Here is a 22829-nt window from a genome sequence, read left to right as displayed (position 1 = left end):
TGAAAACGTCTTCAGTGAGTATGCAGAAGACGAACAAGACGACAACGTTGCATCAGGCATTAATGAACAAGTTTTTGAAAAATATATCGATCATAACCGTACATTAAAAAATATTGGGGAAATGACAAGGAAATCGACAAAGTATACGGTCCCAAATATGATGAGTATCTTCAAAATGGTTCCTAGGCCAAAAGGAAATCGATTTTGACAAGCGTAGCGGATACATAAAATTGGCTGGGTATCACTGGAAAGGAACACCTGGTATATATGAACTGTTATTTCTCGACATGCCTGAAAAATATAATACTCAGAATTTGAATGTATACAAAAAGATTTTGGATTTATCGAGCGCTCACAAGTATTCGCCTGGGTATCTAAAAGGCACTCAGAGATACAAGTACACCAACATAATCAAACCGTTGTTTCCTACAGCAGGAAATCGTCATAAAACTGGTACTGGTACCTAAAACACCTCTTACTACTACTACTGCGATGACATCATATCTACCCAAAACGTCACTTCTTGCAATGACATTCGATACGGAACCCATTGAATACAGTCATTGGGACGATTCCAACGAGCTATGCGAACGGCTCAAATTATTGCTAGCCTCTCGAGATGCAGGAAATACTTGCCATTTTAAATGAACTCAAAGAGGCAAAAATAATTCTATATACACTACGTTCCCTATAAAATATTATTTTCAAAATGGTTATCGATAAGTTTGGACGTAGCGACAGTAACAGAAAGCGAAAATTGCCAACGCCCTCTGGAGGATATTGTTGCATTATACCTTATTCATTGTGGTGATGTGAAATTGTGTACTGTGAAGAGCCCCACCACTGATTATGATGTTGCTAATAAAAAGTATGTGGATGGAACCGATAAAGAACTTGCTGACACTCAGCTACAATTCCTAGGAAAGCTTCTTATCAGCATAGCCGGCCAGAGAGCATCGCCTCGGGAAACGACCTTTCGCATTCAGTCTGATTTTATACATGTACTGTTAAACATCGTTTTTAATAATTTTTATGTATTGAATAAAAAATCATTTTTTAAGACTTTTCGGTTTTTGGAAAACATAAGTCGTGAAATGTCTTCAAAATTTTTGTTCAAAATTGTGTGTACTACAGTGTACGAAAAATTTCACTTTTCATTTCAAAACGGAAAGATTTCGTTTTCCGAGGTGTTTGTACTTGTGATTATTTCAAAAAGTATTCAAAAAAATTTTTTCAGATTATGTGTTTTGAAGTTTGAAATACAAAATACCTCGTTTTCCGAAAAATGTTTTGAAATTTTTACTCAAAATTGCATGTGTTTGTGCAAATAAAAAATTTCATTTTCTTTCAATTCTAAATGCAAAATATCTCGTTTTCCGTAAAAAGCTATCAACATTTTTGTACAAAAGTGTGTACTACAGTGTTGATTCAATCGAAAAATTTCATTTTTCATTACAAAACCGAAATATTTCGTTTTCCAAGGTGTTTGTACGTACTTGTGATTATTTCAAAAATTATTCAAAACTTTGGGTGAAAATTGTGTATGCTTTTGCAAAACGAAAAATTTCATCTTTTCTCAATTCGAAATATCTCGTTTTCCGTAAAATGTTTCGAAAATTTTTGCTCAAAATTGTGTGTGTAATCAAAAAAAAATCCATTTTTCATTGCAAAACCAAAATATTTCGTTTTTCGTGAAATGTTTTCAAAATTTTTGTTTAAAATTGTGTGTACTACAGTGTTGGTGTAATCGAAAAATTTCATTTTACATTTCAAAACGGAAAGACTTCGTTTTCCAAGGTGTGATTATTTCAAAAAGTATTCAAAAAATTTTTTTTAGATTATGTGTTTTGAAGTTTGAAATACAGAATACCTCGTTTTCCGAAAAATGTTTTGAAATTTTCACTCAAAAGTGCATGTGTTTGTGCAAATAAAAAATTTAATTTTTTCTCAATTCTAAAAATACGAAATATCTCGTTTTCCGTGAAAAGCTTTCAAAATTTTTGCTCAAAATTGCGTGTATCTGTGTAAACAGAAAAGTTCGTTTTTCATTTCAAAACCGAAATATTTCGTTTTCCGTAAAAAGTTTTTAAAATTTTTGCTCAAAATTCTGTGCGTACAATCAAAAAATTTCAATTCGTTCAATTTTTTGTTGTAGATGGATCTAAACAAAATTAACGGAATTTCTCTTGTAGACACAGAGAATAAGAAACCTGTGGAGAAATTACAAAATCTTCCGCTAGGAGAACCGCAGCAAATTTTCTCAGCCCGAATCGTGCAGACGAAATTTGGAAGGACAGTACTGCTCGAGTTGGAGAAGCATATAACGTTTCTACCGCAGAGAGTTACAAAGACCTACGAGGGAATCATAAATCATTTCGAACAAGAAAAGTACGCCATCGTGTTCAGAGGACTGATCAATACGGGGAAAGCCAATCCTGCAAACTTTTTCGAAATTGTAGAAAATTGAGGTTAGTTTTGTTGTTTTTCATTTGTTTTTCTTTGAAAGTGGTAAAATGTGTGATTTGAAATTAATTTTTCTTCTTCGTTTTCCAGATAGTTATATACCCTCAGTAGAGGGGGAAAGATGGGTCTGGACCTCCCCCCAAGGGTATGCCCCCCCAGATCCACAACACTGACTGTGACCTTGATTCGTTTTTTTATTCTCCGCCTATGAGTTGACCTTGAGTTGTGTGTAACATAATGAGGTGAAACCCCTTTTTTACTCTCCGCCCATGACTGGCATTGAGATGTGTGTGATGTCATGACCGTGAACCCCTTTTTACTGTACAGCTATGATTTGGCCTTGCATGGTCACATGACCTTGGAAATTTCCTAAGCGATTTCGAGCTACGAACACGTCATATGACCTTGGGAAAAAATTCTGATCGATATTGACCTCGAAACACGTCATATGACCTTAAACACAAAGTGTGGTTAGACAACCGGCTTTGCCCTTGATACATGAGCTCAAATATAAAGAAGATGTAACCTTGAACCCCTTCCCTCCTGATAATTTTTCTATAAGTATGGAGTTTCATACTTTCACATTCAGTTCATATAATCTCAAGTGTTCGAATAGGTGATTAGTATTTGTTGAGTTTCAAGGTGATAACGAGAAGTAACTAGCAATCCAAGTAGTGAGTGTTGACATCGTCATAGAGGTGAACATATTTTTTATATTCTTAAACTGTAATTTTCACTATTTTTTTTTGAAATGGATAATTTGAAATTTGACATTGGAAAGATTAATTTTGCAATTAATCAACAAAATGAAGTTTTAGAGCAGAGATCCATAACATCATTGATTGTCGATAAGGGTTATAAAATTGAAAAAATGACTATGCTTTCTACACGATATGGTAAATCCATCCAAGTAGTTTTATTGGATGAGGAAAGTAATACTTCTTTCAAATAGTGGCTACCAAAACGTGTCACAGAGCAATTCACAGAGGACATTATTCGTGAAGTGAATTCAACCAAATCTAAATTCATTTTTACATATATGGGTCAAAGTTCTCAGGATTATCCTGGTGCCAAGACCCGCTCATTGGTAAAATTTGATATTTTAGATTGATGGTGTTGATTGTGTCTTTATTCTCTTTGTAAATAGTGAAAATATGGTTTATTTATATGAAATATGTATCAACTCTCTCGCTTCAATCATGGTCAAATTTCAAGTGAGTGTTTTTTTTTCCATTCACAATATATCTCCCAAACTAATGAATGTGATTTGTGTTTTTTCAGAGCTGTTCATTCTGCAAATATGTGGATGCAATATTCAGCACAAGAGTGACCGGAAGCTGTGGATTTGGATTCTGCCATAAGAAAAATGGCTTGGGAAATGGCTGATCTGAGTTTTGACGCTCTACATTCATCAAATTATGATTTAAGTGTATGTTATGATGCTGAGGAGGTGCGAAAACTTTTGGAGCTTAGTGAAAAGTATGAACTTGGTGTGGCATTGTGTCATAAATATTCGTATGGAAGCAGGAATTTGGATGACTTCTGTAAGCTAATAATTGAAGCAGACTTGAAACATTTTCTTTACGATATATGCACATACCTGCCGCAGAATATTATAGAGAAATATCAATTGGAACCGCGAAGTCCTAACCCACAACTGGAAGAATCATTAACTGATGGTGATGTAATTAATTGAAATCTGTTGTATATGGTATGAATAAAATAATGTTGCATATTTGCCTATATCTAGTGAATAAAAGACAAAAAATAATTATTGATTGTTTTATTATTTATCGAATATTTCATGATGAATTACATGTCAATCTTATTATAATCCAGTCTGAACAGAGCCGTTAAGAGCATTATATGATAAAACAGCATCGTGGAAGATGAGTGCATATACTTTGGTGTTTGCTGGAAACTTCACCTTGCGTGTTTCAAATTCTATTTTGATGTCGACAGTGGATGACTTTATAGCATCGGGTTGATGGGAGCAGTCGATGATGAATAGTGGATTGTTGCGAAAGCTGCCAATATCCATCATTGGCTCACTCATAATTTTATCGTAGTAGCTGCGTTGGAAGTTTTCATATGCATAGTAGGCTGATGAGTCTAACTTCTTATCGAAATCCAGATTCCAACGCTCATATGGAAGTACTTCAGAGTTCAGAGATAGTCGAATATTATTAATATTCACATGTGAGAATTTAGTTACATCTTTTGATATATTTTTGGATTGATTAGTATTTTGAAAGCCGATAATGATATATCGTGGTCTTTCGAGACTGTTGCTGTCTTCACAGCCCATATATCTGAGGATGTATCACGAAGTGTGGGTAATTCATAAAGGTCCCACATACGATAAGCCACCTTCACTTTAGCATTATTAGAATTTTTATTGATGCGATTCAGTAGTTTCAATTTTTGGCGATCTTCCGGCACAATGTGTCTGATTCTCCATTATATTTTATTGATTTCTAAATCTGCATCAACTTCTCCAATGAATGAATTTTTGAATGAGCGTGCTATAATCAAAATGAGCTCCTGCTTCACATTCAATATCCCTTTATTGTAATCTTCAGCAAAACCCATGAGATACTTCAAGGGTAATTTGCCGCTGAATACATTGCTGACGGAATCCAATATATCTTGTTTATTCACATCAAGACCCCATCCTATCGGTAGTAGTGAATTTGCTTGTGTTTGTGCGAATGATATCATCGTTTTCATTGTTGTAGTTATACCAGGTTTTCGAACAACGACCACTTGTTCACCCCCCATTTCATGGCGAATTTCAAGGAAGAGAAAAGCGAGGGCATTATTGGATAGGTAGCACTGCTTCGTGGTATCAGATGGTGTGGACTTCCCCTCGATATAAATGTAACTGTCTGCTATATCCAGTATAAGATCTTGAAAATTGATTGGAATTCTTATTTCATCTGAATTTTTGTAATATGGTGAACCATACGGCTTATATGTATGCTCATGATGGCTAATGAGGGAATGGTCGAACATTGGCTCTTCGAATACCTCCAATTTATCACTTGTGGTGATGGTAGCCATGTTATTACTATTTTTTATATCGCACCTTCAAACCAATGGATTTGAGAAAGTTCACGCTACTAGCACTTATTCTATATCTTGACCGTTTGGCTAACATATGTGGAATGAATCGACTTTTAGATTTCTCCTCCTTTAAATGCACATGACTATACTCTCCACCAAATGCATTACGTTGATTCATCAGCTGCCGCTGCTGCAATCGATGGCTATTAAAGCACAATCCCATTTTTTTACAATAATTGTAGAGTTTATATCTCCATCAAATATTATCATCTGCTCAACGCTGGGAAGTAATAAATACTGAGTTACTATTTTATCAGTTTCCTTTATATTGATTTTTTCACAGATGATCATCGCTCACCATCGTTTTTGGTCAATTGTTTGGATACTTATCGAGGGTTGTTTTTTCAAATCAGATTGCATCGATTTGATATCCTTTTCCATATGCTCACAATTTCTCACAGTTTCTACTAACTTCAGTCCAAGCGCAATGAGATCTTTTCTAACAGATGAGGAATGTGTTTCTACTCTATCTAATCTCAAATTAATTTTATCAATATCAGAATCTATTTCTCCTCTAATCTTTGAGATGTAAAAACCAACATAATCACGATTAACACAATCCGCACTCTCTTCAGGTTGTGCTATATTTTTCAAATGTTTATTTTCCATATCGAAGTTTCCATCGGAAGTCAATTTGAAACCGGCTCCAGGTGGTCCTCGCAAAACAGTATTTGAAACAGCCTTACTTCTGCGACCAAACTTATCGATGCTTCCTCCACTCATTTTTGTGATATACTTATGACGGTCGTCAATGTTGTGAATCAACATATGAGAAATGATGATCGTTATAGCTTTATCAATTCCAATTTAACTATTATTTTTTCACCATTGAAATTGATCAGCTTACCATTATCATCCAATATGCGTAGAGTGATATTGTCGAGATACTGACGACCCCCAGGTTGGATTGGCATATATATAATATTTTGTGGCTCTTTGGTGAGTTTGTAACCGGGCTCTACATCAATATCAAATTCAAAGATGCTATGGATTTCATCACCATTTGAATATGCTCCAGCTGTAACATTACAATCCACACGAATTATTCTTACCTTATTGATATTCACAGGCAATGTTGATTAGTGTGTTTCACCACAACCGAACACATTATTATCAAACCCCAGAAGTTCAGCAATGGTGTTTTCATGTTTGAGATTGATGAAATATTTGGAGCGTATTTCGCATTTCAGAGTGTTGTTGTTTGCATGTAGGAGAAATACTTTGTTGATATTTTCTTCATCCCCATTTTCTAGTTTCACTTCTTTGGATTTGATGAATCTTTGAATCACCTTATTGATTTCATCAATTTCATAAGCTCCAGGTGGAATTTTTATAATAGTGGGTGGTGAGTTTATTGTCTGCGAATAGCCGATAACATTATTCTTAGCATCTACATTAAATATGGAGTTGTAAGAGTAGAAACCATGTAATCCCAGACCATAATTACTGGTGGCATCCAATTCGATGGGAGGGTAGAAGTTGGCGCTCAACTCGCTAGAGTATCCCGACAATGAAAACGTACGTGACATGACTGATGAATTTTCAATGATTCAAGTCTTTTTATTGCTGGCAGCAGAAATTGTGGAGTAATCGTTGCTTTTTCGGCGCTCTATCCATATCACTATGTGTGACTACATTCACATCATTCACTTTACAATAACAACAGAAAATTTTTCTTGTAGGTGGACCATCATTCACATCAGAAATACAGCTGCTGCCGCCGCTGGAATCATTGTAATGGTCTTGGCAGTACTGATACCTCATCACATCAATATCATTTTGTAGGTTTTGTGGTAACTTATCCCATACAGATGCAATTTCATGTGACGCACACCCAATCATCACCTCTTTCGGCATATCAGCGAGTTGTTCTTTACTCATTTTTCGTAAAGTGCGTGCTCTGGAATATCATCCTCTTGATACTCTTTCTGTCCTGTGCTGGTGTTATTTCCATGATTTGTTCTGGAGAAACTTCAAACACAAATGACCACACCATACTGTGTTGAATTGTTGTTTACGCTCATAGTTATAAGTAACAGTATTGATAGAATTTGATCCCTTATAGAAATAGTAAATCAACTCTTTGGGAGGGGGTAAATCACCAAAACTATCAAAATATTTCACAGAAGTGCCGCTTTTTCTGTATGCTACCCAATGTGTTCCTCGGCCATGTCGACTATCCAGATTTACTATAGCAGATTCATATCGGCGTGGTCCTGATTTTGGTAAATCATCACGCATATATACCCCCCGAAAATATGGAATCATCATTTTCTTAGCGTGATAGATGAGGTCGATGTTGGAGAGAGCTCTTTGAGGTAGCAAATCTATGAGTTTTTTGGATTTTGAGGTTTCAGATATAGTCCTAATCCTTTACGGTAAGGTTTCAAGTAGATACCACTCCCTTGTTTACCAATCCTGCCTTGAATCGATTCCAAGAACTTTCAGCAAGTTCCTGATCCGCTATGTGTCTAGCTACAAGATTGTTGGGATTATGTGAATATGCAATATCGTGTTTTTTGCATGCAACATCCAGTTGATTGACACCTGGATCACCTCTCACCAATCTTTTCTGCAATTTGGTGTCGGGACCGCAATACTGATAGCCAGGTAAGTGTAATTCGAATGGTAGATTATTAATGAGTGAATTTACCAATCCTCTACCAACTTTATTCGAATGCAATTTAGTAGATCTGCATCGGTTCATAACCGCCATTTAAATGAAGAAATCGACATGGAATCCTGCTTATATAGTCTCCAACTGTCATACAATGCGCATACTACAGCAAAAGCAACAATTTTCCATCGATAATTTCGATGAAAAAGTGGGTTGTGGATCGGGAAGTGGTGTCAAACAGCGTCATGGATCTTTACTTCCACTATCCATTCGCGGACTGATTACACAACACAACAAAAAAATATTTTTTGAATGTTTCCTACACTAAATTAGTCAATTTCTACTAATTTTGGGGTGATAAAAACGAAAATAACAATGAAAAATTTTTATTAGCTCTGGTTTTTGAGATACACAGTACTTAATCTTAAAGAGTAGTTATACTATACGTGAAAAGTGAAAGTACATAAAACAATGTTGTTATGTTTCTTTTAGAATATTTTAAGTACAAAATTAATAAAAAAAAACATTATTCTTAGTGTTTTGACAAATAAAAGAAGTTTGTACCACCAAATTTCAATTAAGTCCATCCGATTCATTGTAAGATCGCTGTCGTTTAGCTTGTCATTTATAAAACACTTCTGGAGCATCCCTTCACACAGACCAGCAGTAGTCTGCAAGCATTACTTCATTCCAACGGCCCTGATATCTCTGTTCCATTAAGGCAATGTCTTGATGGAATCTTTCTCCATGTTCGTCACTCACAGCTCCACAGTTTTGTGGGAAGAAATTAAGATGAGAGTGAAGAAAATGAATTTTTAAGGACATGTTGCATCCAAGTTGGTGGTAAGCTTGAAGAAGCTCTTTAACCAATGCTGTGAAGTTATCATCTCTTTTGTTACCTAAAAACCTATGTACAACCCCCTTAAAGGCTTCCCAGGCTCTTTTTTCATTTCCTGTTAAAATCATGTCAAAAGCAGGATCATTTACGATTTCACGGATTTGAGGCTCAATAAAGATGCCTTCTTTGACTTTAGCATCACTCAACCTGGGAATCTTTGCTCTCAAGTACTTAAAAGCTTGTCCTTCCTGGTCCATGGCCTTCACAAAGTTTTTCATTAGTCCCAACTTAATATGTAATGGGGGAAGGAGAACATCCTTAGGATCTACAAGAGGCTCGTAAACTACATTTTTCTCATTAGGGTTTAGGTCTCGTGTAGGCCAGTTCATTTTTTTATAGTGAGATTTTCTATCCCGACTGTCCCACAGACACAAAAAACAACAGTACTTGGTGAACCCTAATTGCATTCCTAGGAGTATAGCAATGACTTTCAGATCACCACAGATGTGCCACTTGTGTTGTTCATATTTGATTGGTTGGAGAAGTGTTTTCATAATTATATACGTTTCCTTCATGTGAACTGCATGATCTATAGGAATAGAGGGTAGCTGATTTCCATTATGCAGAAGTACAGCTTTTAAGCTTAGTTTTGAAGAGTCTATAAACATTCTCCATTCAGATGGAGTGTGATCCAAATTCAAGCAGTCCATCAAACCATTAACATCAGAACAAACTACCAGGTTTTCTTTTTTCTCAAAAAAAGGAAGCAAATCTTTTTGACGCTGTCTGTACTGAGATATTTTCACATCATGTTTTAGAAGATTCCACTGTTGTAGTCTTGACCCTAACAGCTCAGCCTTTTCCTTAGACAAGCGAAGATCTCTTATAAGGTCACTCAACTCTGCTTGACTAATTCTGTGCAGGTCACTAGACCTATCGCTTACCTCAAAATCAGGGTCATAGGATGTAGAAGGATGGGGTGCTCCTTCTAAACAGTCTTCATCACCTTCCTCTACAATTTCATAGTTTTGGGGTGGAGAAGGGACTGGCAAATTGTCTGAGTGTGGTACAGGCCGAAGAGCAGATGGGAGATTAGGGTATTTAATCGTTCCTCTTTTCTTCATAGATAAACCTTGCTTAATGGGAGGAGTTAAGCAGAAATAACAGTCGTCTGTATGATTGGTAGGCTCACGCCAAACCATAGGTACTGCAAAAGCCATTGGTGTTGGTGATGAAATATTTCATTTGTTGAAAACTCAATATATATATATATATATATATACATATATATATATATATATATATATATATATATATATATATATATATATATAATATAATGATAATATATCTTGAAAACAAGAGCTAATATATAATTTTTATGGTCACTTTCGGTTTTAACACGTGGAAATACATTAAAATCATCTAATTTCAACTCCGAAACAAAAACTTTGTTGTGTTGTGTTATTGGACCTTCTAATTGTGGCAAAACAAATATTATGATTTCTCTGCGGACTCATCCTCTAGGATTACGATTTGCAAATGTTTATCTGTATTCAAAATCTCTTTATCAACCTAAATATGAGTATTTACGTGAAGTGCTAACTCCAATTAAAGGATTGGGATTTTACACCTTCGCCAATAACGCAGGTGAAATAGTAGAACCGTCAGATAAAAATGTGGATTGTTTCTATCTAGCCCAAACATATTCACGAGTTCCAAAACAATTGATTCGAGATAATGCAAATTTTATTATGCTGTTCAAACAAGATGATATGAATCTCAATCATATTTTTTCCGACCATGTGTCACCAGATGTTACATTCAAGCAATTTCAAGATATGTGTGCGAGATGTTGGGAAGATAAATATGGATTTTTAGTAATTGATAAGAATCGAGAAGTGCTAGATGGACGTTATCGAAAAGGATTTGACGCTTTCATATATCCTTGACGTTCTTGAAATAAATGATTCATTCAAGTGTTAGATAGTGTAGACAACACTTCATTGTACACATTTTCGAAGTGAAAACAATATGGAGGGGAAAAATGATGACGAAATATGTTTAAAATAAATATTAATTGAAGCAACGGATGCCGTTCGAAAGAAATTCAATTATATCAAGAGTAGTCGCCAAGGTGATCAATCATCACTCCAGAGAATCTACGAGCCAATAATAACACCATTGAAAGCAATATCTGCCAATACTGGAGGATTATCTCAAATGAATGGAGTTATACAGAAAACAGATAGTGTAACACCATTCACCGCTAAAACTATAAATAAAAGTGAGTTGAAACCAAAATTTGAAGGTGCTTTTTCGAAGGCTCATCAATCTTCTCAATTGTCAACTTCAAATTCAGAATCACCAAATACACTTGATAATGGTGATGAAGTACAAATGCATATACAAAAGTTACTATCAGGAAATCCCTCATACGATACAGTCTTTGGAGTACACATGAACACTGATACGGAAATTTACAAATGGGTGTAGCTGATGTGGAATTTATCGATGAAAAAATTGTGTTCAAGAAAAATGGTAAAACTATTGCCACATATCAGGGCACACCAAAATTATATAAATTGATATTCATGAAAGTACCATCGGGAAATATTCCCTCTTCCGATATGAGCACTTATGGTGATATACTCAAATTAACAAAGGCGGCATATGAATATAATGAAAGAAAACAGGGTCTACTATCGAATAATTGGAAGAAATATCGTGAAATAATTCTACCACTATTATCCAATGGAAACCCTCTGCCAAACTCTAGTAGAGAAGGTGCTGGCATGATCAAACTGCCCACCCAAAAAAATATATCAGAAATAAGCATATAGATTATGTATATTGGAATAAACTCGAAGAATTGATTGATCGCCTTCGATTACTTTGGAGTTCACGAATGGCTGGTCATACCGGCCACGATAATGAAATATTGGCCATAATTGAGGAATTACGTGAAGAAGGATTAGTCTATTGATCACAAAGTCATAAACACAGAATCAGTTTGTGAAACTGACTCATCACTAATTGATTATTATAACTGAATTGAATGATACTTTTACTGAGCGAGTTGATGAATTTGATCAGTCAGTAATTAAACCTGCACTTGAACAGTAGAGAAGTGAATCTTCAACATACTAATCTTGAGTAATATGAGTGATGCAAAATGGGAGATTGTGAAAGATATACATAAGCCAGCGCGTCGAAATTTTCCCCGTCGAAAGACAATAATAAAAGGATTTTCGGACTTGTGGCAGATGGATTTGATGGAAATGCAATCATATGCTAAAGAAAATGACGGTAATAGATACATACTCATAGTAATCAATTGTTATTCAAAATATGTATGGTCAAAACCGTTGAAAAATAAATCTGCTGATTCAGTTACTGCAGCTATGGCAAGTGTGTTGGAAGATGCAAAGCATGTGCCGAGAAACTTACAATCTGATCACGGTAGTGAGTTCCATAATTCAAAATTTTCATCGTTAATGAGGAAACACCATATCAATCATTACTCAACATTCAGCACAAAAAAGCTTCAATTGCCGAACGAGTTATCAGAACTTTAAAAACTTGGCTTTATAAACAATTTTCACTTCAAGGTCATTACAAGTGGTTGAAAGTTCTTCCTAAAATTACCAATCAATATAACAACAAAGTACATCGCACCATTGGCATGAAGCCTGCAGAGGTAAAACCATCTACAAAATTGTTCGTTTATACAAAATCTGATAAGGCATGTGGTAAACGTGAAAAAAGTCAATTCAAAATTGGAGATATGGTACGAATTAGTAAATTTAAAAACGTATTCGCCAAAGGTTATACTGCAAACTTTACCACTGAACTTTTTAAAGTTGTGAAAATTAATAGTACAGAGCCTATAACTTATGAGCTAGAAGATGTGAATGGATATCCAATCAAAGGTTGCTTTTATAAAATGGAGTTAAATAAAGCGAAAGATCCCAATACATATTTGGTTGAACGAGTTTTGAAAAAGAAAGGACGTCGCCTATTTGTGAACTGGTTGGGATTTTCTGGAGATCATAACTCTTGGATTGATGAAAGTTCATTAATGTAATTGCAGTATTATTGTTCTTGATGAAAAATAAAGATATATAAATGAAATTGTTTTTTTTCAATTTCACTCGTTGAATTGGCTTCTTGTACAACCGGTATTACTTGTTTCATGATGAGGGAACAAGTGGTCTATTATTAGCAGTGTGAATCTGACGACATTTAATAATCAATGCTTCAATCATTTTATTTTTTTCAGAGATTGAAAATAACTTTCTAATTGTTATTTTCACTATTTTTTCAAATAATCAGATTTGCACTTTTAGTTATGACTAGAAAGTAACATACATAAATATTATTTGTTTTTTGAAATGAAAAAGACTAATCGTTACTTTCCTTATTTATTTTCTCAAATATAAATATATTTTTCACATATAAATAGAAAATGCATTACATAACTTTATTTTGTTTTTTTTTTTGAAAATAAATGAATAATTGATACGTTCATTATTCATTTTTCCATATATAAATAATCAATTATACACTTTTAAATATGACTAGAAAGCGACATTCACACATAACTTCATTAGCAACATACAAAAAAATATTTACAAAAGATTTGTTGGGGAAGATTTCTCGAACTTGAAACGCATTTTTTTCATGTGATAATAATGATATCTTTATTCAGAATAAAAGAAGAATGAATAAAACTAAGGGCCTACATGATTGCTCTGAATGAGAATAAAATAATACAGATATGAAAATAATATAGAAAATATTATGATACATGAATTGCAAATGTAGAGGTAAAGATAAAAAATTTTCACAAGAGATGTAAGATGGAATTTTCATGTATCTCCTTGCTGAAGATTTCCAATTGCCAAATTTTGGGAGAAAGTTTTTTCATGTGAGCAGATCTCTCTCGTTGAGCTGCTCTCATTTGTTCACATTCCACTTTGAGGAGAGAAACTTGCTCTTCCAATTCAACAAGTTTTTCCCTCTTAGCTCTATATTCCGTTTCGAATCCATTGTAAACGTGATACATCTCTAAAAATTTCTCTTTCCTGGATCTCATAAATGAAAACCAATCGTCTGATTTTTCGAGGTCAATCGTTGGGGGCGGTGTCCTTTTCCGGCTAACATCCTCGTATTCAGGAACCTGTGGAATGAAAGGATATGATGAACTAATATCTTGTCGCGTTTGAGTAATGATAATTACCTGTTGGAGTGATGTAGAAGGTCCTGTTATGACTTCCATCTCTCTCACTTTTATCGACTTGTCTATATCCCTTTTTTCATGTTCCATCTTGTTCCTTCTTCTAGATGGCGACTTCGAGCTAGACTTTTTAGACTTCTTCGCCTTCTTCATTATCTTTTCTTCACTCTCCCTTTTTTTTTCTTTTATGTCTCTCAAGGTCATCATCCGAACTGTTCTGATTGATTGAATTATGTGGAGATCCCATATTCTTCGAATACGTTTCCTCCATCTCTAATATATTACTCACAACAGTTTGTGATAAGTTCGGAATTGACTCATCAAGATTCTGGGTGTGAGTCGCCATCACATTATTAAAGTTTAAGGGATCGTCATTCAACTCCACATGGTTTGGATTGAATCCGTTTAAAAAAGATTTAGCATTGTGCATCTGCTGAATGGAAGTCATCACCGGTTTTGGTATCTCCCCGCCTTCCTGAATGACCACGTTTTGGTGGACAATTATATCGCTGCGCTCCATTTCACACATTTCTGTTCGGTTTACAGAGCTTGATGGTTTTAATAACGCTTCTTACAACAGAGACATGGTTCTGAAATCATAAAAAATTATAGACAATATAATATGATTAATTTTAATTAGCTAACAAAAACAGTTTTAATTTTTCCTTTTCATCATCCTGATACAAAACAGTGGAAATCTTTCAGAAAAAGCAATTTCAAAAGAAGTAACTCTATACGAAGAAGTAACTTTTAATCACAATGTACCCTTTCTAAAACAACTACTTTCAAAAAAACATTGAATTATCTGAAACAAAAATTACATTCAAATCAATTACATTCATATGAACACTGAATCACACAAAAAAATACTTTATAGAAAAACAAAAAACTGTTCTTCACCAAAATTAATTTCATCTTAAAATATAAACTTTTCAGTTTGATATGAATAATATATTAGGTTGTACTTACATCGAGATGAATTTTCAGTTGCTGAGATTTGAAGGCGTTGATGGAGTTGCTTCACCTGGCTGCTTTATTGAACTGAAAGGAAGGAATCAAATTCAAAAAAGAATTCCATATAACATCATCAAAATCTCAATGTCCTTTCAGAAACCTTCAAACTTGTTTCACACTTTTCAAGGTTGTATTACGTTTACATAAAAACAACTAGTTTCATAAAAAACAATGAATTATTTGAAAAAAAAAACTGAACAGATAATTTCATATGAACACTGAATTATACAAAAAAAATTGTAGAAACTGAAATGAAGGAATCAATTTCAGAAAAGATTTCCATATAACATCGTCACATCTCAACTTCCTTTCAGAAACAATCAAATTTTTGTTCAGAATATTATATTACCTATAAATGAATACTCTCTTTCGATAACATCTACTTTCATGAAAATCAGTTGATTTACACAAAAAAAACTTTTGGAACAGATAATTTTATATGAACACTGAATTGAATACAAAATTAGGAATTCAAAAAACTAAACACTCCTGAAAATATAACCCTTTCAATTCGAAATGAATAATATATTACATTGTATTACATTGAGATAACTTCAACTGCTAAGAATCGTTGATGAATATTGGGTTGCTTGAGTCAACTATCACTTGACTTGACTGTCACTGCAAGTTAGTTCGATGGGTGAGAGATACTACAACAGAATGATGTGTTGTCCCTTCTGATTCTGTTCTGGTGTTTGGAAAGGTCAGCCCTTTCTGGTAGGCGTTGAATTTGAGTCTTATGATTTGTCCCAACGATACAAAATTAAAAATGGAAGAAAAGAGTAGTAAGAGTTTATTGTTGGTAGAAACTAATTTGAGATTTTACATTTGTCCAGAGTGCAGGGTCGTATAATCACAAAATTGTTAGAATTCCGTCTTTATCACCCTATAAAACTTCCCGAATGTTCTAATGGATATTTCGACGGTTTCTACCTCAAATATGCCAATGCACTTCTGAACGTGCTAATGGATTTTACGGTCAGGGTTTCCTAACCGAATTTTTTCTTCAAATAAACCAGTCATCCTTTGGCATCCCTACAATAAAATAATAAGATTGAGTAGAATACTGCACCATATAATCATAAAATATTTTCTCTCCAAAAATAAACCAAACAACCTTTTGCATCCCTTCAATAAAAGAATGAAATTGTCTAGACATCAACAGCATATAATGATAAAATATTTTTTCTCCAAATAACCAAACATCTTCTCGCTTCCCTTCAATAAAATAATGAAATTGTCTAGACTTCAGAGACATATAATCATAAATTTTTGTTTGAATATCGTTATTTTCTACCCACAAAGTTACAAAACTTAGATACTAAACATCCTTTTTTCCCAAAAATGCCGAATACGCGCAATTGTCAGTTTTGGAATAAAATATAATAATTGAATATTTTTTCTAAATCATATACTCGCGCTAATCTAATTGTGACTCAATCACTTATGAAAATGAAATTTTAATTCTAATTTATAGTGACACCACAAACGACTTGAACGATTCTTTTCGTCAAATATGAATTTTCCAAAATGTTAAAAGCAAAAATTAGATTTGTAAAATTCAATTACTCGATTGCTCTTCCAATAATGCAATAAGAAGATCTAGGTTTTCATCGATGGTATTGTTGGAATCTTTCATTACTTCCAAAAGAATTCTCAGATTCTGTTGGGAGCTTGTTTGATAAAATTCAATATCGGAATGACCCCAAGGTGATGTTTTGGTAGTACTCGGAATTATGAATCTTTTATCATCGTTATGCGACAGAGCGACTTTATTACACATCAAAGTATAAATATCATGTAAATCACTTCTGAATACATTCATCTTTCGCAATATTGTTCCACCTGTTTCAACAATCCTAATGTAATCGTCAATTGAAATCCGATTTTTAATAACGGATTTTTTGACACCCTTAGCCCTTTTAATTTCATTTGACACACTTTGGATGTGATATGCTTTTGCTCCAGTCCCATGAAAACTAATTATAGGATCGTTTGAAAGTTCGTCGTTCATATTTCCAATTACCGACTTCTTAACTGGCACATGGAACTTATTATCCAACGCATAGTTGGAAGTGTCAAATTTATCAATATTCTCAATGATAGATTCATAAAAATTATCTGTCATTATTTTCAAAATCAAAGAGTCTGAGTCGGTGTAGAGAAGAGAAGAACATGATCCGAAATGTTTTTTAATAACATCATAGAAAAAGTCGTAAATGACAGTTTTCGACATATCCAATATACTAAACCCCAGATACAATGGTTTGTTGTAACAAACCTTAACTTTATCCATATGTATGACTACAAAGTCTTCTGCAATTATGGATAATGTTTTGAAATTAGGGCGAGCTATCAATGCGTTGGCACCCATTCCTCCCCGTATAGATTCCCAATGTGTAACAATTCGAATGTCTCTCCTGTTGTAAACATTTTCCAAAGTTTTCCTATAAATAGAGTTCACATTTAATTTGAAGTAATTCTTCTCAAACTTATTGGTGGCTTCATTTCTCAGTTTAGTATTTAAATCGATATATTTTTTCAACCATTGTGACTGATCGAATCTGAGAACTCTATGGGTTCTAATCAGTTTTAAACCATTACGAAGCGCCTGTTTCAAATTTCCATAATGAACGATATATTTATTTTTATCATTCAAATTAGGTATAAGTTTGGCTATTTTAGACTTTGACCCAGGCGGTATGATACTTTCAACCAAAAATGGTAAGTCTGAATGTAAATCGTACATTTCAACGGGGTAATGAATATCAACTTCAAGAATGTATCCTTGAGAATTATCATCTGGAATACTGACGATATCTAGTTTACTTACTTCATCGGAGGTCAACCATGTGAACCCTCCAAAAGGTAGTGATTGAGACATGCTATGACCATACAGATTTGTTGCATCCAAATACATGATAAATGATGAAGCTTCATTAGGATTATAATTTGGAAGGAATTGATTATTTGCAATGTGCTGTCTCTCCGAACATTGACTAACACCGCCACGAATACCATTTTGAAAAAAATGCACCATGTCTATGTCAGTTAATAATTACAACTGGATGCCTGTATATTTCAACATAGCGTCCCAAAAAAGACCTGGAGATGTGAAATAATGTGCAGGATCCAATTTATATGTACTCAAACTCATGTTTCTGAAATTTTCAAAAATATCACACAGTAATAGAACATCTGATTTTAAGTAAATATCAGAATATTCACCCAAATCATGACAATTGAATGTTTTCCATACCTGCTTCACTCTATCATATTCAGTATCAGAAATATGTCTTTCATTTAGTTTGTCAAAAAAGTCCGCCTTTGATGGTATAGATGAATAATTCAATTTATCTAAAGAATCAATGAAACTGTATGGAAAAACACCTTTCTGTCTCATAAGTTTAAATTTATCATTTTCTGGAAAATGTTTTCTCATTTCCACAAAATGTTTCTCATCTAAATTATCGCCCAACTCTTGAAGAGATGCACTCATAAATTTGAAACTATCAATGAACCTTAATTTCAAAAATACTTTTTTCATTTGCCCATTTCGATTTAATTTGTTTTCCATAAATAAATGTTTCGTGAAAGAAATATATTTCTCTTTAGTTTGAGCGATGACGTCAACTTTACTTTTATTGGTGCATAAATCTTTTATGAACAAGTGACAGTCATACCCACTGAGATTATGGAAAATGATCGGAATGAAATTGGGCAATTTGAAATTAACACTACATATGGAATGTGTAGCACCGGTTCTTTTTTTTCCTGTCAGATGACAGACGTCATAAATTTTAATGTCATTCTCTTCGAATGTCTTTCCACATATAGTACATGTAGTGGCATTATTGAAATCATTTTCTTCCTCAACAGTCAAAGGGTTCATTGGAACGATATTTTTCAAATATTTGTGATATATATTTGTGACGTCAGCCTCCAACTTTGAAATGAAAACTTTAGATGCATCAGCCCCTCTATATAATACGAATTTTGAAATTGAATCATCAAAAGAGCACTTTATGAGATATGAGAAAGCGTATGGTTCATGAAGATAGGTTCGATTTGTGAAAGACTTAGCAGGATTTGGCTCATTTGTGTGCAGTGGTTTAAGGATTGATTCAAAATCAGCATACACTGTGAATGGAACTCTCAACTGTTTCTCAATATTTTCAAATTTCAAAATATTCTCAGGTACGCATTCACCGAATTTATCAACTCTGAATTTTGGGGTTGGTGTTGTTGTCGATATGTGATTACAATCATTCAATTGATGTCGCAATAAACCCCGCTCATTACTAAAGTACAATAAACAACCATCACAGAAATATTTTCTATGTTCATGTGCTGATATTTGAGATGATACTAATCTCGATAAATCTTTAATCCAACAATAATGACTGTTACCAGAATCATCCATTATATTCAGCAGATTCACATGACTATTAAGTCTACGTTTCGAATAATGTAAAGGGCCTACAACATCATATGAAACTTTACCGTTTTTGAAACATTTTTCTAAACCATAAACATTGATAGAGCAATCATTCATAATCTCAAATTTAGGAATATCTTTCAACTTTAGTGGAAAATCCATACCTGCTACATTCAACACGGTAGAGAAGTGAGGATAAGATGAAATTTCACACACTCTCACACTGGCAGGTTACAGAGCTGAAGTTACAGCCCATGCAAAACAGTATTGATCTTGATTAATAACATTCACAACACTTTTCTTCAACTCAATGAATTTGGGTAACTTGATATAAGAAGAGCCTCCAAGGGGACTATACTTGTTGACATTTACTTCCATAAACAGAATTTCCTCGATAGTCCAACCTGAAAATTTATTTTCTCTTCACATCTAATAACCAATTTTGTGAATACATCACTTACCTGAATCTCGATGTTGAAATTCCATTGCTTGAGCAGTTAAAGCATCAATAAAAATGTTATGAATCACATTCAAATCATTCGATTGATCGACAACTTGATTGGGACTATTGAATGATTTTACTTCTAAATTCTCCTTAGTTTGAAGATAGTAACGTCCAAACACCTCCATATTGACTTCCACACTTTTATGGATAACTAACACTTCTTCGAGTAGTTTAAAAACTTTTTGCTTCAATTCATTGAAAAATGTTGGGTAATCAATGTGATGGTTTTGACTATCCACTCTATAGCTCACAATTCTACACTTGAATGCTGTGCGTATGATTTTAACACCGTCCCCATATTGAATACATGCATTTGTTCTATGTTGCAAAGTCCTCCGATGAATATTCATCTGATCACTTGCAATATTTAAATTGCAACACAAACAGGTTTGCATTTCTGGAGATAATGGAGCGTTTAACCTAGGCCTCTTCGACATTGATGGTCTTTCATTATTTGCAAGAATACATGATTCTCGCTGATGACGACGCAAGTTGTCACTCCGAGTGAAACTATTGCCACATTCACTACACGTATACATCTCTTATATAATACCACACGATTATGATGAGAATATGGACAAAGAAGAAACATTCACAACACACATGTTATATGTGCACAACCCCACCACTCCAATTCAAGGTAAATCTATGACATTTCATTAAATATCACTCAAACTCAAGGTAATACATCCGTAATATCGTTCAAAATTTTTCTCAAGGTCATATGACGTGTTCGTAGCTCGAAATCGCTTAGGAAATTTCCAAGGTCATGTGACCATGCAAGGCCAAATCATAGCTGTACAGTAAAAAGCGGTTCACGGTCATGACATCACACACATCTCAATGCCAGTCATGGGCGGAGAGTAAAAAAGGGGTTCCACCTCATTATGTTACACACAACTCAAGATCAACTCATAGGCGGAGAATAAAAAAACGAATCAAGGGCACAGTCAGTGTTGTGGATCTGGGGGGGCATACCCTTGGGAGTAGGTCCAGACCCGTCTTTCCCCCTCTACCACTCTCCACCCCTCAGTACAACAGAAACATTTTTCGTCAAGCTTTCCTTTGAGAATCATCTCCGTTCATCGCTTCACCACATTTGACCAAGGTTCGAGTTTCCTACAGTCCTTCTACAGAGTAGTACTTCAAGCTTCCTTCTGCAGCGTTCAGCAAGTATTCATTTTCGTATTCGTCGCAGGAAAAAAAAATTCTTTTGTAAGTTGAAAATGGTGTTTTCAAAAACTTTATCGCAAATTGATAAATTGCTTGAAGCAATTAAACAAAATTATTCAAGTTTCTTTGCACGAACTTCGTTGAATTTGATTGGTAGGCATATTAGAAAATGTGAGTTGGCAATGAAAAAAATTAAATTTTCAGTGGGAGAAAAAAAGAAAATTATTAGTAAAGTTGGGGAATTGAAACGCATCAGATGTATAATAAATGTTATGAAAAACGATAAGTATATTGGATCAGGTTTGAAACGAAGCAGTAGAGTTAAATGGGAAAATGTAAATGCAATTTTCCGAGGTAGAGTGAGGACAGGTGTAATTATAAATTTAGCGCACAAAGAAGTGCGAAAATTTTTGAGTGATGCATATTTCCTTTTCAAATCTAGAATTTCCAAAATTTTGAAGGAGATGCAATGCCTCAAAGTGAACATGACATTCTTGGTGGATTTCATCAAAACATCAAATGTCGGGGAAATTATTGATAGAAAATATTTCAATACTCGTAATGAAATCATTCATTTGGGGACGGATTTGTCTGCTTGGTACAATGAATATGTTGTGGATGTTATTTTGAATGAAGTCGACGAATTTCAGGAAAGAGACTCTGGTTGGGCATTGAGTAAAATTCTTTTGCTTGAGGTAGCAATCAATAAATATGAATGGGTAACGGTGCATCATTCATACGATTGCCCAAAGAAATTGCAAACAAGCATGCATGTGTGAATCTTGATAATCAAGATGATGCGTGTTTTTTCAGAGCAATCGTAAGTGGTTTGTATCCTCCCAAAGGAAACATTACACGTGCATTTTCATGTCCAAATTATGATTCGGTTTTAAATATAAAGGGTTTGAAAATTCCTATGCCAATTCGCTGCATCACAAAATTTGAAAAACAAAACGATATTTCTGTGAATGTATATAGTTTAGAAATGAATGTTGTTAAAGAAAAGACATTTTATGAAGTAGTACCTGCACGATTAACCAAAAATAAATTGAATAAATATGTAAATTTATTATTAATTCAAAATGTATATTTTCCTAAATTTAATGAGTATGACGCTAATTATATTTCTCGTTCACACAAAAGGGTTTTCAAAAACTTTTTATTTGAACAGAGTAACAACTAATAACTATGAAATATAAGTACTGGCTATTACAAATCAATTGCACCTATTTATATATAAATTATTGCCGACTTTGGAGATATCAGCAAAATAATTGATGTCGTCTTCGAATCATCGAACAATATCCTGCTGATGTAAGAGGTTATCGAACTGTAACTTCTCCATCCCCTGGGGAAGTCTTGTAAGGGACAAACAAGACTGAAGATGATGCTTCGTGTTCGGGAACTGGTGGATCA

General features: G+C 34.1%; 1 long non-coding RNA gene across 6 annotated transcripts in view; it reads left to right on the top strand.

Annotated features, from left to right (window-relative positions):
- The first annotated feature begins 901 nt into the window (after positions 1-901).
- Positions 902-22829, top strand: part of LOC141479888 (uncharacterized) — a 30806-nt gene continuing 8878 nt past the window's right edge. The window contains exons 1-3 of one of the 6 annotated variants that reach the window (XR_012464374.1): positions 902-1135; positions 2156-2468; positions 2554-21455. This is a non-coding gene — a long non-coding RNA (uncharacterized lncRNA). The other 5 variants (XR_012464375.1, XR_012464373.1, XR_012464376.1 and 2 more) reach the window with 5 other exon arrangements.

Source organism: Leptinotarsa decemlineata, unplaced genomic scaffold (genome assembly GCF_025532065.1).
Source record: "Leptinotarsa decemlineata unplaced genomic scaffold, Ldec_3_MD MMD2_P_RNA_scaffold_9, whole genome shotgun sequence".
Lineage (NCBI taxonomy): Eukaryota > Metazoa > Arthropoda > Insecta > Coleoptera > Chrysomelidae > Leptinotarsa > Leptinotarsa decemlineata.
This window is presented reverse-complemented; position numbering and strand designations above follow the sequence as displayed.